We start from the raw sequence: 14,478 nt of genomic DNA on the forward strand, positions 1-14,478 counted from the left end.
GTCCTTAGAATCAGTGACATACCAAACCACAATATTCCGACGCTACTGCTACGATGGTTATTACTGACAGATGATTTTCAGGCTGATCATAAGATGAGCATAAAAAGGATAAGCTTTTTACATGTAAGTGGTATATATTTACTTAAGGTATGTATATAACATACTTAAGGTATGTTTTCATGGCATATGCAAACTGTCTTTACAAGGATACAGCTTACAAGCACATAGGTGGAACTGTCATTATGAATGTGTCAAAGCTTAAAAGTTTCAGAAAATGAACAGCAAATGCAGAGAAGGAAAAATTCAATGATTTGACTGTTCTCTGTAATTGTGAATGGAACATTCTTTTCTCTCTCTTTCACTTACTAAGCAGAAGAGGGCAAAAAAAGCAAGTTCTTTTTTGTTCTGTCTCATTGCAAACCCCATACATTTTGGTGTTCTTCCAGCAGTGCCATAGTAACACTTGCCAGGCGTTTCTCACCCAACATACACACCACACCACAAAGTAGTATGAGACCAGGTGAAGTTCCCACTGCCCTTCTGCTCATGCCAGGCCATGCAGCACACCCATGCTTTGCAGCAGTGCTCAGACGCTTGCTCCTCATGCCCACTCTTCCCTCTAAGCCTGTTAACGGGGGAGGTAGCAGGGGAAGGAAGGTGGCTCTAGCCCACCTGCAATGTTTCATGCAGCGCAGAAATGCTGGTGCACAGCTGGGCAGCTTCCCCTTCCACCCATCTAGAGAGTGACCCTGAAAAGAATTCAGCCCAAACCACAGCTGCAGACAGAGGCACAGCAAGTAACCTGCCCCAGGACTTGCTGGCAGGTCAGAAACAGGGCTGAGATTATTTTCCCTGGGACCAGATCCTGTGTCTTCACTGCAAGACATCTGCTGCATCCACAGCACTCAGTGAAACCTGTTCAGGGGGGTCCTCAAACCCTCTGCAAAGCACAGAGAAGCAGGGTTCTGCAGCTGAGGCCTTTGGAGGCTTCTGCAGCCATGAAAAATGCTGCCAACAGAGCACTGAGATTTCCTCGAACTGCAGTCAAGGGGAAAAAGAAAGGAAAAAGAAAGGGTCACCAGTCTGTTTCAGAGACTGGTTTTAATATTGGTGTCTGTATCAAAGAGTTCCTAGCAGCCTGCAGTGAAATCTCATGGCAATGCACAGGGTAGATCCTTTTATTATGGCTAGATGCAGGCTGGAAATAAAGAGACAATGCTGTTTGAAGCTCCGAAAGAAACACTTACTCTAGTAGCTTGTTCGCTGCACCCACCACCACTTATTATAGCACTGTGTAAGTAATCAGTGCTTTGACTCACAGCCCACATTGTAAGTACTGTTTCAATATAAACAGCACATATAATGGCTTGGTTTTATATATCTCATCAATCACTACTTCTTAAAGGATAGCCTGTCACAACACAGCAGTGACACCCAGTCAGTCATTTATGTTACGGCATCTCTCCTTAATCTGCAAAGGAAATTGCCACATCTGCAGCTAACAGTTATAAAACCCATGCTGAATTAAAGATCTCCTAAAGTTGCATGAATGAAACAGTACCCCAGAAACACTGCATTCCTGCAGTGCTGTGGTGTGTTACTCCACAAGGCAGGCGGGAAATGTTAAAGATAATGGGGTCAGCTTCACATCCAGCCACATCAGGAGAGCTACATCAATGCTGACTGTGAATCCAACCTGCCGTGGTAGTGGATTATTCTCTTCCTGTGAGACTGCTCAAGTGTCAGGGATATCTCATAGCATCGGATGAATGCAGGGAGGCAGTGAGACCCAGAGGACAGAGTCTGAGACAGTCAAAGTCATCAGATGACAGCTGAGCCGCTGTCATCATCTGCATATACTCTTCATCCACAGCAAAAACAGATGATGCAGCTGAGCCTAACTTAACTAAGACAGCTCTTTATAGCCTAGGATAGCTGAGGAAGGAGACATAATTCTTCATGTCATTACAGTCTTACTTCTTCATTTAACCAAGGAGATTACATAGTGCTGAAAGAAACCATACAATCGTCTCCAACTACCATAGAGACATAAATTGCATCCAGACACACTTTTAATATCACCAAACTTTGCATTTTCTGCTATTTTCGTAATCTTATTCTCTGTTACTGTGGTGGGTTGACCCTGGTCAGCACGTAAGTACCTCACAGCCACTTGCTCACTCCCCACCTCAGAGAGACAGGGAAGACCATAGGAAGAGCAAAAGCAAGAAAACCCATGACTCAAGAAAAAGACAGTTTAATAACTGAGGAGCAAAAAGAAACTCAACCGACAAGTGATGCAAAGGCAATCACTCGCTACCTCCTACAAGGAGACCAATTCCCAGACAGTGTCTGCGCAATGCCCACTCCCCCCAAAAAGCCTCTCCCTTTAGTTTTTATTGCTGAGCGTGATATCACAGGGAAGGGAATACCCTCTTAGTTAGTCTGGGTAAGCTGTCTCTGTTGTGTCCCCTCCTAGCCTCTTGTCTACCCTAGACCTAGCTGCTGGGGGGACAGAGTGGGAAAAAGAGAAAGCCTTGACACTGTGCAAGTCCAGCTCACCAACAGCCAAAACACTGGTGTGTCATTAACACTGTTTTAGTCACAAATCCGAAACATGGCAGGGTATGGGCGGCTATGAAGAAAGCCAGACCCAGTACAATTATGCCATTTGGATCACCAATGAAACAGTGCTGAAGACCAAGTGCACCTTGCATCCTTTCCGTACAACCTTTGATGGGACAAGGAGACCACAAAAATTATCCTCTGGGAGCAGCCTGCAAATGGTCCTTGTAAAATACTTACAACAAACCCATCCACTCTACACATCTCTACTTTGCCTACAGGAAATAAGCAGAAACAGAATTAAAGACCCTACTGCAGTCTGAATATTTGGCATTGATTGCTTCTGCTCTAGCCACATGGCCTTGCAACCGCCTCAGAGAAGATTAGGCTAGAGTAATGTCATTTTGTTCCTTAAAAATCCACCCAGACTGACAGATAAAGAAAGGCTATATAGCAGTAATTCAACCATTACGAACTCAAGACTAAAAGGCAACTCAAGCGCCATCACAGTGAATTTCTGAAAATAGGTATGTTATAGTAAGGATCTGACAAGCTTGGTGAACTGCTGAGGTACAAGACTTCATCTCTGGGTCTGGGTATTCAAAGTAAATGTTCTTGTCCTGAGGCAGGAGTGCTTCCAATGTAACAGTTCCCAGATGTTTGCTTGGTCTCACTTGCTGCATCTTACTGAGTAGAGACCAAAGGCTCTTTTGCCCAGGGCTTACTTTTTTTTTCTTTTAATTTTCTGTGGTACTGCCGGAAACTACTGAAAACACAGGTGGGGATGTACATTAGTTCTTTGACTACTGCAAACGTAAACCTGTTTGTTCCTGGGCCTCCACTGCTCCCAGTATCATCAACTCCAGTGTGCATGAGTTCCAAAACTGGGCAAAAGCACAGAAAAAAAAATCACAAAAGCGCTCCTCAATACAAGAGAACACCTCTGTATCAGGAAGGCCCTGAGGTGCAAATTGCTGGCAGACAGGAGAGTGGGGAGGTGTCACATACACTTGCACCTTTCCTACCGTCTTCTGTAGGTGTCTGTTGTTAGGCTGCAGGAAGACAGATACCCTCATGTTATGGTCTAATTTGTCTCAGCTAGTAAAACGGTCTGAACCAACTGACCAGAAATTATTGTCATCATTGATCTACCAGGCCAAGCTATCCTTAATGCCTTCTTCTTGTCATAACACAAGCTTTGGAGTTTGTAGTGCTGTTACCCCTGTTTTACAGACTAGGAGCAGAAACATAAAAAATAAACTGACTTGGAGATACATTTCCTGAGGTCCTGCCCCCTCAGCTGCATCACTGCACAAAGGACCTGGCTAGAGCTCTTGTGTTTCCTATCTGATCCCACATCAGAGTTTCATTTCCAAGAAAACCAGAACGTGGCAGAAAAAGTCAGTAAAACCCACGTTACTATGGGATCTGGGGTAAACTCCCAAGTAAGTGTTTGAAAAAGTGCCAAGTAGTTTAGATGTCCCAGTTTATATGTAGCCAAAGAGATAAAGTGATCTGGCAGAGATTAAGCAGACAACCTAGTGGGAGCCGAGTGTCCCAGGCTAGCCTGCAACCATGGGATGATCCCTCCCACAGAGCAACAGCTGTCTTCTGATCTCTTCATAATCTGATCTTAATGCAGCCAAAACTTCACATTATCAGCAGAGTTATCAAACTCAGGGTTGTTTTTACTTTAGCTCACACACATACACACAAACTCCCTGAAAAGGACATAACCTCTGTAATTATGCGTGGCGGGGGCAAAGGCACTTGCTTTCACAACAGACAGATGCAGATTGTTAATGTTCAGAGAGGGTTGGTAACATTAGTGGGAGTCATGAAACTGAGCTATTATTGCAAACTGTCTTTTGACTACCTTGAGGTACGCAGTGAGATCTCAGAAGCAGTACATTAGAAGTAAGATGGGATTTTTGGTGGTAATCACACCACCAGCTGAAGTCTTCTCTGCCCCATTTGTGTTCTGACTAGGAAAGTGCTTTTGCAACAGACCTGCTTCCATCAAAATGCTCTCCTTCAGGTGAAAAAGCCTAGTCAATCGCACCTGAAGCACCACGTATTCCTGCACTAGAGCTAAGCGCTCTCTCTCCACACCCCAGCACTTTGCAGGTTGTCCCTCACCCCTGCTCTGCAATTCTTGAATAGCAACGACATTCAACCTATGGGCCATGGCCACAGGTTAAAGTAACCACATTAATGCAAACCACAGCCTGCTCACATCTTTCTTTTCTCCCATCCCCTCCTGTTTCAAGAAGGTATCTGCAGGCAAACTACATTCTCAAGCCAATGACTGCAGTGGGCACGGGAGGTATGGTCAAGCCATGGTGGGATGGCGGGGGGACACTCTGACAAACGTGCCCTTCTGGAAGCAGTGCCACAGCTCCCACCAGGAGTGGCTGAATGCCACCGTCGCACCACAGCATCCCCGAATATCAATCCTCTTTCTGCATGCAAATCTTAGAAAGCTGGCAGCTGGTTTTCACTGTATCGCAGGCATGACCAAGAGAAAGCCATTCTCCTGCCTTGCTGCCAAATAGAGGGGGTGAGGGTAAGAGCAAGAGGTCTTCCCCACAAAAGTGCCTCTGAGCATTCACAGAAACACCCTGAGATTAAGAGACAGAGTGCTAAACACTTGGAGCACTATATTTTTGGCACTTTTACTGTCAGATATGGACTAACTTCCTTGGGGCAACTCCTACACACGCAGAGCAGTCATAGGCTTAAGCCAAAAATACACATTTTAATGTAATTATTTCACATGCAACTATAACCATTTCTTTAGGAAGTCCTAAAGGCCAAATAAAGTGCACTTCCTGTGCCATAATGATCATACTTGTTTAAGGTTAGGCTTGGTGAGTCAGAGTCGAAAGAGACGGGAAAACCCTGCGACTGCCTGGAGACTTTCATCAGGTTTTGACATCTAACAGCTTCTGAGATCTGCAGGATCAAAGGATTAACTTGTTAGCTGCAGATTACTGAAGTAGAAGAAAGTGCTCCTGCACTTTTTCTTTAATTTCTGCCCTACCCATCTAATGTTGCTACTAAATTACATTTAACAATTGAAGTTCCCTACTTCCACTACATTAAGTCAAACTGTGTAGTCAACATTTTCAGAAAAGGCTATCATTATCACGCAAAATCTTCAGCATGATAGAAATTTATTAATTAAAATCCATGTATGAAAAATGTTATGATTTCTGGCAAAGAAAGAAAATCCTTCTATTCAGTTAACCTCCTCCAACAAAATTATCAGTGAAATACTTTACTATTCTATAATGAAAAAGCTTTACATTCCATTAAAGAAAAAAGGACACAGATTCCAAGCAAATGATCATGGGAATATTTATACCTTGGTACCTCCATGAAGTAAGAGTCACTAAAATAAACCTTAGTCATGTGTACATTTTTTGCAAGGTACAAAATGGTTTGATAAATGGATGCTTGCTCAGACACTAGTGCTTTTTTTAGAGGTTTTCAGTTTGCATTCACTTTCACTACTTTCTCATCACAACCTGAAAAGACACAAGGTGCTGTTTGGTTGCTGGCAAAACCAGAAATAGAATTCACATTAGTATTAATGGGACTACTGCATGATCCTCAGATGACAGAAAATCTGTAGCTGTGACAAGGGATTAAGAATTTACATCCTTCTATCACTGATTGGATCAAACTTTTACACAGTGGATACTACAGTCACCAATGAATGGTGCAAAACAGCAGCACTCTGGGCACTTCGATTTGTACAAGTGTCCCTTCTTCTCCACCTGACTGTACGTGACATCTGAGCTATTTCAACACAAGAGTTTTAAAAATACATTTTCTAAATCAATAATGTTTTTATTTGTTCAAGGATGACCCTCACTTCATCTAGTTGTCTGGTTTTGGTTTTGTCAGGGCTAGTGGAAAAGATAAGTGTTGTATACTAGTTTTATCCCACATTTCGCTTCTTCCACTGAACACTTACAGTGGTACTTCTGGGGTACATGGCTGTACGGTTTCCTGTCTCTTTTTGAAGCTGTTCTGTGATGCACTGGTGTGAATCACTGCAATGCTAAATGGGATGCATTTCCTCCATACCCCGGCAGTGGGGCTACTCCGTTCATATTTACCCAGATCCCACCTTCATTTGGCAGGAACAAATACACCAACTCCAGCTCTCCCAGGCTTGCCCAACACTGCAGCACCCCACAGCAGGAGGCTACAGTGGCTCTCTGGGCCACAGCATGGAGAACAGCAGAAGCAGAAGATACTTTGCAAAAGCACTGGCGAAACCCATCTATCTGGTACTTAGGTGATATCCAGGCAAAACGTACCCCACTCCCAGCTGGACTGGAGTCTGCCATTTTAGCTGCCCTGTTCCAAGTCAGTCACCTGGATTATAACCAAGGGTGGAACCAGCTCCAGGTCTACCTGCCCTACCTCATCCCTCTCTTATTCCCACACTAGCTATTACCTTTACAGGAGATCTATAAAAGCAAATACTTTGGTCCTTTATATAATTGACTGAGGTTCATGGACCCAACTCTTCATAGAGGTGGAGGATATAAAAGCCATGCTTGGAGTCTTCTATACTGCAAACCTAAAAATATTAGAATATTTGTAAAAAAATGTGAACCCACTTTCCTTCCAAAATAACTAACCTTTCTTCAACCATGTTCATTTCTAACACATAATTGCTCCTCTGTCAGAGCTCAGGTTAAAAAAGTCAGGCAAAATTGGAGTGCTGCTGGAGTTGGTAAGTGGCAAAATATTACCTAGAATGTGAAGCAAATGTCAGCTTTATGTTAAGTGCGCATCTTTGTATTCAGCCATATAATCTTCTAATAATTTCCAACCAATTTATGGCTAACTCCACTTAGAAAACCCAAAGTACTGATTTCAGTTTAAGGCTAAAGACGAGAGACATTTTCTACCAATGATATTCATCAGGTTAAATACTTAACTCTGGAAACTAGAATTATTTTTTACCCAGGTCTTTTTAGCAACATGGTGAAATGTTGCCCTTTCAAAGCACGTAATTTAGTTCATGAACTGAGGCAGAAGGAATTTAAGGAGTATGTTGGTGACTGTCTAACCTGCCCTGAGAACTGGAAGGTGGATGATGCACGGCTGAAGCAATGCACTCATTTTCCAAGAGAACTTGGCTGGCTTGGCATCAGTCCACAAAGTGTTGCATACAAATCCTCAGTGGAATATCTGTTTTTCTCACAAATAAGTTTTGAATTCAACAAAGCATATTTTCTGGATTGGGGTCCCTGTATTTAAGTATATGCTTATGTAGAAATGTGGAAATCAGCTGGACTAAGTAATTACATGTTTAGAAGGCAGAAGAGGGACACAACTGAGTAACATTTATATGTATAAGATGATTCGATTCAAAAGTTGCTAAGAGAAAAAACAAGAAGAAAAAAGCAAAATGAGGAGAGAAAAACAAATGACTTGAGAATTACCTCCTTTGTTGAATTACGCTTATCATTTAAAAATTAATGAAGCATTAGGGGAAAAACCCAAATTCTTAGGGCAAAAGCCCTTTTCTTATATAAGAAAAACAAGAAACTACATTTTCCATAAGGAAATGTACGTGCCCATACAGAGAAAGCCAGATTTACATGTGTAAACAGACCTTGCAAGCACTGATTGGTCAGCCAGCAATTTAACTAGTGGGCTGGTTTGCCCAAAAGAACAGCTACAAATTTATATGGCATTTTGGAAAACTTGGCACTGTAGAATTTTGTGCCTGTCTGCAGTTGCAAGCCCTGTGGAAGAAGAATGAGAAACGGACACAAACCTGTATCCCCTTACAGTTTAGTCTTCTCTTTACATGCCACCCCACATCACCAGAGGCATAGCATGTTCTCAGCTATAGCCTACCACCAGTTTTAATGTCATTGCATTTAAGAGCTAACTTTAATAAGCATAATTGAGAAAGCAATGTGAGTGGTCTCGAAGGGATGTGACACGGCTATGAAGTTTGCTTGCCTTTTATTCACTCCAGGCAGAGAAGCAGCTGTTAGGAAATATGGAAGTGAAATCAAGACGAGAGGGAGAGAAGGGAGAATCAGAACAAAAGGATATAAAAGAAAGAACAACACTGAAGAGAGATTAAAAACAGATGAGGATCCTTATCATCTGAAATCTAATTTATATCACTGTTTCAGAATGAGGCAGTCTAACTGGGGCAACAAGCAGTGAAACAAAGAAAAGGAGTATGTAATAAATATTTTATTACACTAATCACAATAAGCTGCACTTTAAGTCTTGGCCAAAGCACATTCTTAAATCAAGCTGGGAATGTGAGCAGTTTCAGACTTAAGAGCATGAGGCCCACATGACTGTAATTAACATAATAAATCGTGCTGTGGAGCATTCTACACAGGCTGACAGCGCTTCATTGATGTATTGCTTGTTAGAGACGGCAGACATTTCTCCTTCTATTTTATTAAACTGCCATTGTTAGTGAATCAAAAAGTACCCTTTTCTGTTCTGGCTGAACTGCCTACTGCAGGTGTAATAGGAAACGTGTTAGGAGCTTGTGCCACTGCCTTCTGATAACACAGACTGCCGCACATGGATCCCAAAGAACTGCATTTCAGTACCTTTTCTTCCACCCTCATCTTTAATTTAGCAAAGTACACAAATTGCCTTGTTACTGAGCTTGCAGTTTCATTGCTGAAATTCTCTGCTGGCGGTTTTGCCCAACCAATCTAACTTGCTTTTACCTTTCTGCACTCCAGTATGAGTGAAGCAAGCTATCAAGGGCACAAACTCTGTGAAGAGCTCACAACTTAACAACCTTGCCTAACTAATTTCAATGCACACCTTTACCACACATACTTCCTTTGTCTTCGCTGGACCAAGGAGCAGAATTTAAGGACCAGTTCTTTACACAATTCTCCAGAAAGGATGAATTGCAACACTTCAAATGAAACAGCTCCTAAGATGGATTTTTCAGCTTGCTTTTCTGTTTTGAGCCTGTGCTGAGAGTCCTCTCCTCCTCATACTCCAAAAAAAATGACACCTTCGAACTTCACTTTAACCTTTGCAAACACAGCTCTCACCATATAAGGAAAGGGTGGAAGTTCAAAGGGGTAAAGATCCTTCGAGGTTGGGGAAGACCCACCAGCTGGGCAGAGGGCAGAGACACGGATGCATGCCAACTCGGGGCCAGGCCACAGAGCTCAGGCGTTAGATACTCTGCTAGGCAGCTGCTCACACAGCCTGGCTGACCAAAGCGCACGCACTTTGCTCCTGACTAGCCACGGCACCTCCAGGCATTTGCCAGGACAAGGAGTCCCAAGAGGCACAGGAGCAGCTGGAAATTCTGCACAGAGAGGAGACAAAGAGATAAGGAATGCGCATTCATCAGGAACCAGGCCATTGTTCATGGCACAACTTATTTATTTCTGTCCTTGAATACATGTTTAAACTTACTTTATTGTAATTTAATTGAATAGATGTTTAGTCACATTTTGCAGCTCTACTTGAGTAAAGTCTCTTTAAATAAATTGCAGAGTTTCAAATTTTTTCCAGCTCTGTACACACACAGAGCGCATACACACACATACACACCTCTCTGCTGCTCACAATATTGTTATCATTTCTTTTCTGTAATTAAGTTGTCAGAATTTTCCTGTCAGGATTTTACTGTTATTTCCATTAAAATAATTTGTTCTTCTGTATAGGATATGAACAATCACAGTTCCCCTGCTACTGAATCAGTTCATACCAAAACTGACAACAACTAATTCATGTAAGAGGTGACCTGGGGTATAGTTGAATGAATATAATTATGGATGTATGTTTTGCATATATATGGCTATTTTATCATGCACTAGCACAACAAACAGTCTGATGTATTTAACAACCGTACAAATAAATGGTAAATGGGACAAGTTGTGTGTCAAACCATAAGTTTTCTGAGGGCTGTCTGAAATCGGGGGAGAAGAAACAGAGGCCAAAAGGTACTTCTTTACACAGAGAGAAAAAGAAATGTAAATCTGTGAGCAAAAAGCAAAGCACACATCAGCCTACAGGCACAAATGCTACGCTGTAATACCAAGAATAGTTTTCCTGTCTGTTAATTTGTTTTCTTGGATGTATAGTCAGCAACAGTGAGCAAGTTCCAAACAACTGGCAGAGCTCCATTTCCCCAGAGTCAATGACAGAAAAAAATCCCCATAACCTGGCACATCCACATCACTGAAGGACAGAGCTCACCACAATCAGAAGGGTGCTCCAAGTTGTGGACAAAATTTAATTTTTCCCATACAAAAACATCCATGCTTCTGTGGCTCATTCATACTGCTATCCTTGCCAGCCACAGCAGTAATGCAGAGATTAGGCAGATACCCAGTTAAGAGAGAGGTGAGTGTAAACAGAACACTGAAGCAAGATGGACTAAGTCATTATATGTTTAGAATGTCTTTATCTTTCACAGGCTTGATCTTAGGGTACAGCCATGTTGTGCTTGAAATAATTCAGTAATACAGCACATTCAGCTTTTGCACTGGGGTGATGTGCCTGGGTCAGAATAGCTCAGAACCAATTTTTTCCTTCTCTGAACAAAACAGAAGGACAGCTTTTTTCTATCCCCCCCCCGACAAATCAGGAAGCAGAAGATGAAGTATTATTAATCCATAGTTATATGGTTTCAGGTTATGTTTTCTTCATGAAGACCTCTCTAATGAAAAGCAACAACAGACCACAGTGTCATTGCCAGTCTACAGATATCCTGAGTTTAATCAACAGGAACACATACTGAATTTCTCTGTGTGTGTGTGTGTGTGCACTTACTGTTTAATTAAAGTTAACGGGAGCAACAGGTATATGTTAGAAGATGCAGCCAATGCACTTAATGGTCAATGTATAATTAAGCACATAACCTAAAGCTTTCATCAGACTCAGCAATGTCCTCAGCACCACTTTTTACATGACATGCATGCAGGAAGCCTTGTTCCTGGCTCCCACCATAGGCAGGACTCGGTGACAGCCAGGACCTGGGAACTGCTGCATCTAACACAACGTTCATGTGACCAGCAGCATCCTGCCATTTTTGCTGGGCAGCATTGCTTGGCTCCAGACAAATCCAGACTCCTCTGGGAAATGAAAATACAGCTCTGCCCACCTGTCCCACAGAGGCCACTAGCCACATTCAAGCTGTTCAGAACAACCAGTATCAATAGCAGCTTTTGTGTGACCAGACCATGCAGTGCCCCTGTAAGAAAGATTCATCAGGGAAAGCAGGCGTTTCAGTTTCTTTCACTTGAGGCTCTCATTTCATACCCTGGTTCAACATTTCCTGCAAACAGCATGGGCTTATGCTTCATTTAAGCATACTTTATCAAAGAAAGATGGATTTCAGCATGTTTCAGTGCTTCCAGGATCCAGATGTTTCAGCAAGCACTGCTCTGTGCCTGCCATGATAAAATATTTACCATCATGCTTCTGTTTTCTTTTTTGGAAAAATTCAAACAAGAATTTCTGTATTCAAAATTGTTCTCTTGCTTAGACAGAAAATATGCTCAGAAACTTTCACTGATCTCTTTCATGCTCAAGCAGGTTCTAGGCTCACTGCAAGCACAAAAAGATGATGACATGACAGAACAAGATTCACTAAAAGGGAAATAATTTAGGTACGAAGAAAATGGGAGAAATGAGAAGTCATCATGTGCTGGCTTCACACAGCAGCTTATGCAAAAATGGCATGCTCCCATCATGGATACAGGTGAAAACAGTTCTTCCCAAGCTTTACTGCTGCTATGAAAAGCTTAGACCTTGAATACACATGTGACGTAGTTCTTCTGCAGATATATTTACTGAAGTATCAGCCTCATCTAAAGTAGAAAAACACTCTCAGAAAGTGTCCTGACCTAAACTGACAAGTCCTGTATTCTCTTTCCGTTCCAGCACCCCACCCAAAGTGCAAAAGGAAAGTGCATGTCTGAGGCCTTTCCAGGGTCAGTGTCTCTCATGACTGCTGTGCTTCATCTCCCCTGCAGATCCCAATCTGATCCTGCCTTGCCTCTCTTTTCTTACTTCGAGACTCACAAATCATAACATGAAAATAGCTCCAAAATTAAACAAAGCAATTGCAAAGACCACACAAAGAAAACAGATGTCTGGTCAAAAACACCATGTCAAATAATCTATTTCCTAAAAATAAAGTGATGTTCAGTACAGACTTGACCAGTTACTGTTGTCGTTTTCAGGAGAGCTGGAACCAACAGAGGCCTTATTTTCTTCCTTTACATACCAGCATCACAATACACAGCACTTTGCACAGAACAGTAGTCTGTTCAAGACGCCTTTAGTGAGAGCATAGCGCCTAGATCATGTTGGTCTTGCAAAAAAGATTGTTTTCTACTTCTGACTTGTGCTTCTTATTTTTTGCTTTACTGCCTTTCATGTTGAGGTAACGGGGTAGAGGGTACATTTCTCAGTCTGAAATGAGCAGTGATGCTCCAGAACACAACCATTCATTGAAGCGGGCAGTTTCTCTTCCGATATGAGACACCATCTTACTTCACGCTGTTTGTGCTATGGTACTTTGAACTAAAAATATATATTTAAATGCAGTGTCAATAGTTCTCAGTGATGCAATTCCTCTATTCAGAACCCCAGAGAATATTCCTGACTCTTTGGCAGCTGAATTTGGCATGCTTCACAGAATTAACCCTTAAAAACTACTGGGGCCTGGCTGCAATAGATCTTTCTGAGGGTACGGATTCAACTCCCTCCGAGCTACAGGCAAGCAACTTCCACAGACTGCATGGAAACTACCATTCCTCACCTGTTACAGACGATCAATAGGCTTTTATTGCAGGAATACAACTCAAAGCCCATGCCTAAACATCTCCCACACCAACCTACTTTCAGCGTGAATACTTATGAACGGTTTCCTCCAAAATGTGTATATATATCCAGTAACGCTGCTGCCAGGAGAAGTCTCTGCATGCTGCAAGTAATTCCACTGGGAGGGGGTCTGTCGTGAACTGGGTAAACAAGCCCTGACATCAAGAAAAGCAGCAGCCGAATCTCTTGTGTGCATAGCCACTTTGATAAATATTTAGGACATCAGGAAGATCGTCCTCTACATGACAAGGCCATTGCTGGTCTTCAAGGTTTCAAAGAGGCTGGCATGAGTCTTCTGTGTCTGGAAGAAATTTCCACTAAAGAAAATACATGTGGAATACTGAAATGGTGATAAACACATTTCTTAAGTACAGTGAAAATCTGAAGATGTTGTAAAACTTGACGAGTCTTCATCTCAGTGTTCTCCTGCAAGAATCAATAACTTGATGAATGCTTCTTGTAGGAGCAGCTTCACAGAATATACTCTTGTATTAGAATTATTTGTACTATGGTTTCATTTTTTTTTAAATTTCATTGTCATGCTGTGTACCCAGATGATAAAAGCAAACAAATGACTACTTCACCAAGGCTGAATGTGTCCTTTTTATGATACTGTCCTGCTTTTAAACAGAACTCCCTTACAATATTGTAAAGATAAGTAATATCAGCCTCATTAGCAGTACTTCTAGAATAAAGCCCCCAGAACATTAGTTTATAATTTAACAGCCTTTGGACACAGATAATTAAGGGTGAGAGTGGGCTGGGAAATCCATGATGCAAGATCAGAAGGCAGTGGCAGTGCAGGAGGTGGTTAATCAACTCCCCAGCTTCCTTTTTTTGATGATTAAAACTATAATGATCTAATTTTTATTCTTCTAAACAAGCCAGGCCCTTGCAACTTAAAAAAAAAAAAGAACGGTACTATGCTTTTTGTAATCTCAGCACTTACTATTTTTACTTCGGCTACTAGAGCAAGAATAGACACCAATTATGGGACCTAAAGTGTCACCAGCGGACTCTGAACTCTTTAGTCCAAGACAAAGA

General features: G+C 42.0%; 1 protein-coding gene across 2 annotated transcripts in view; it reads right to left on the reverse strand.

Moving 5' to 3' along the window:
• Nucleotides 1–14,478, reverse strand: part of KIAA1958 (KIAA1958 ortholog) — a 75,389-nt gene that overhangs the window by 14,801 nt on the left and 46,110 nt on the right. The window lies entirely within an intron of this gene.

The sequence above is a fragment of the Opisthocomus hoazin genome, chromosome Z (assembly GCF_030867145.1).
Source record: "Opisthocomus hoazin isolate bOpiHoa1 chromosome Z, bOpiHoa1.hap1, whole genome shotgun sequence".
In the NCBI taxonomy this organism is placed as follows: Eukaryota; Metazoa; Chordata; class Aves; order Opisthocomiformes; family Opisthocomidae; genus Opisthocomus; species Opisthocomus hoazin.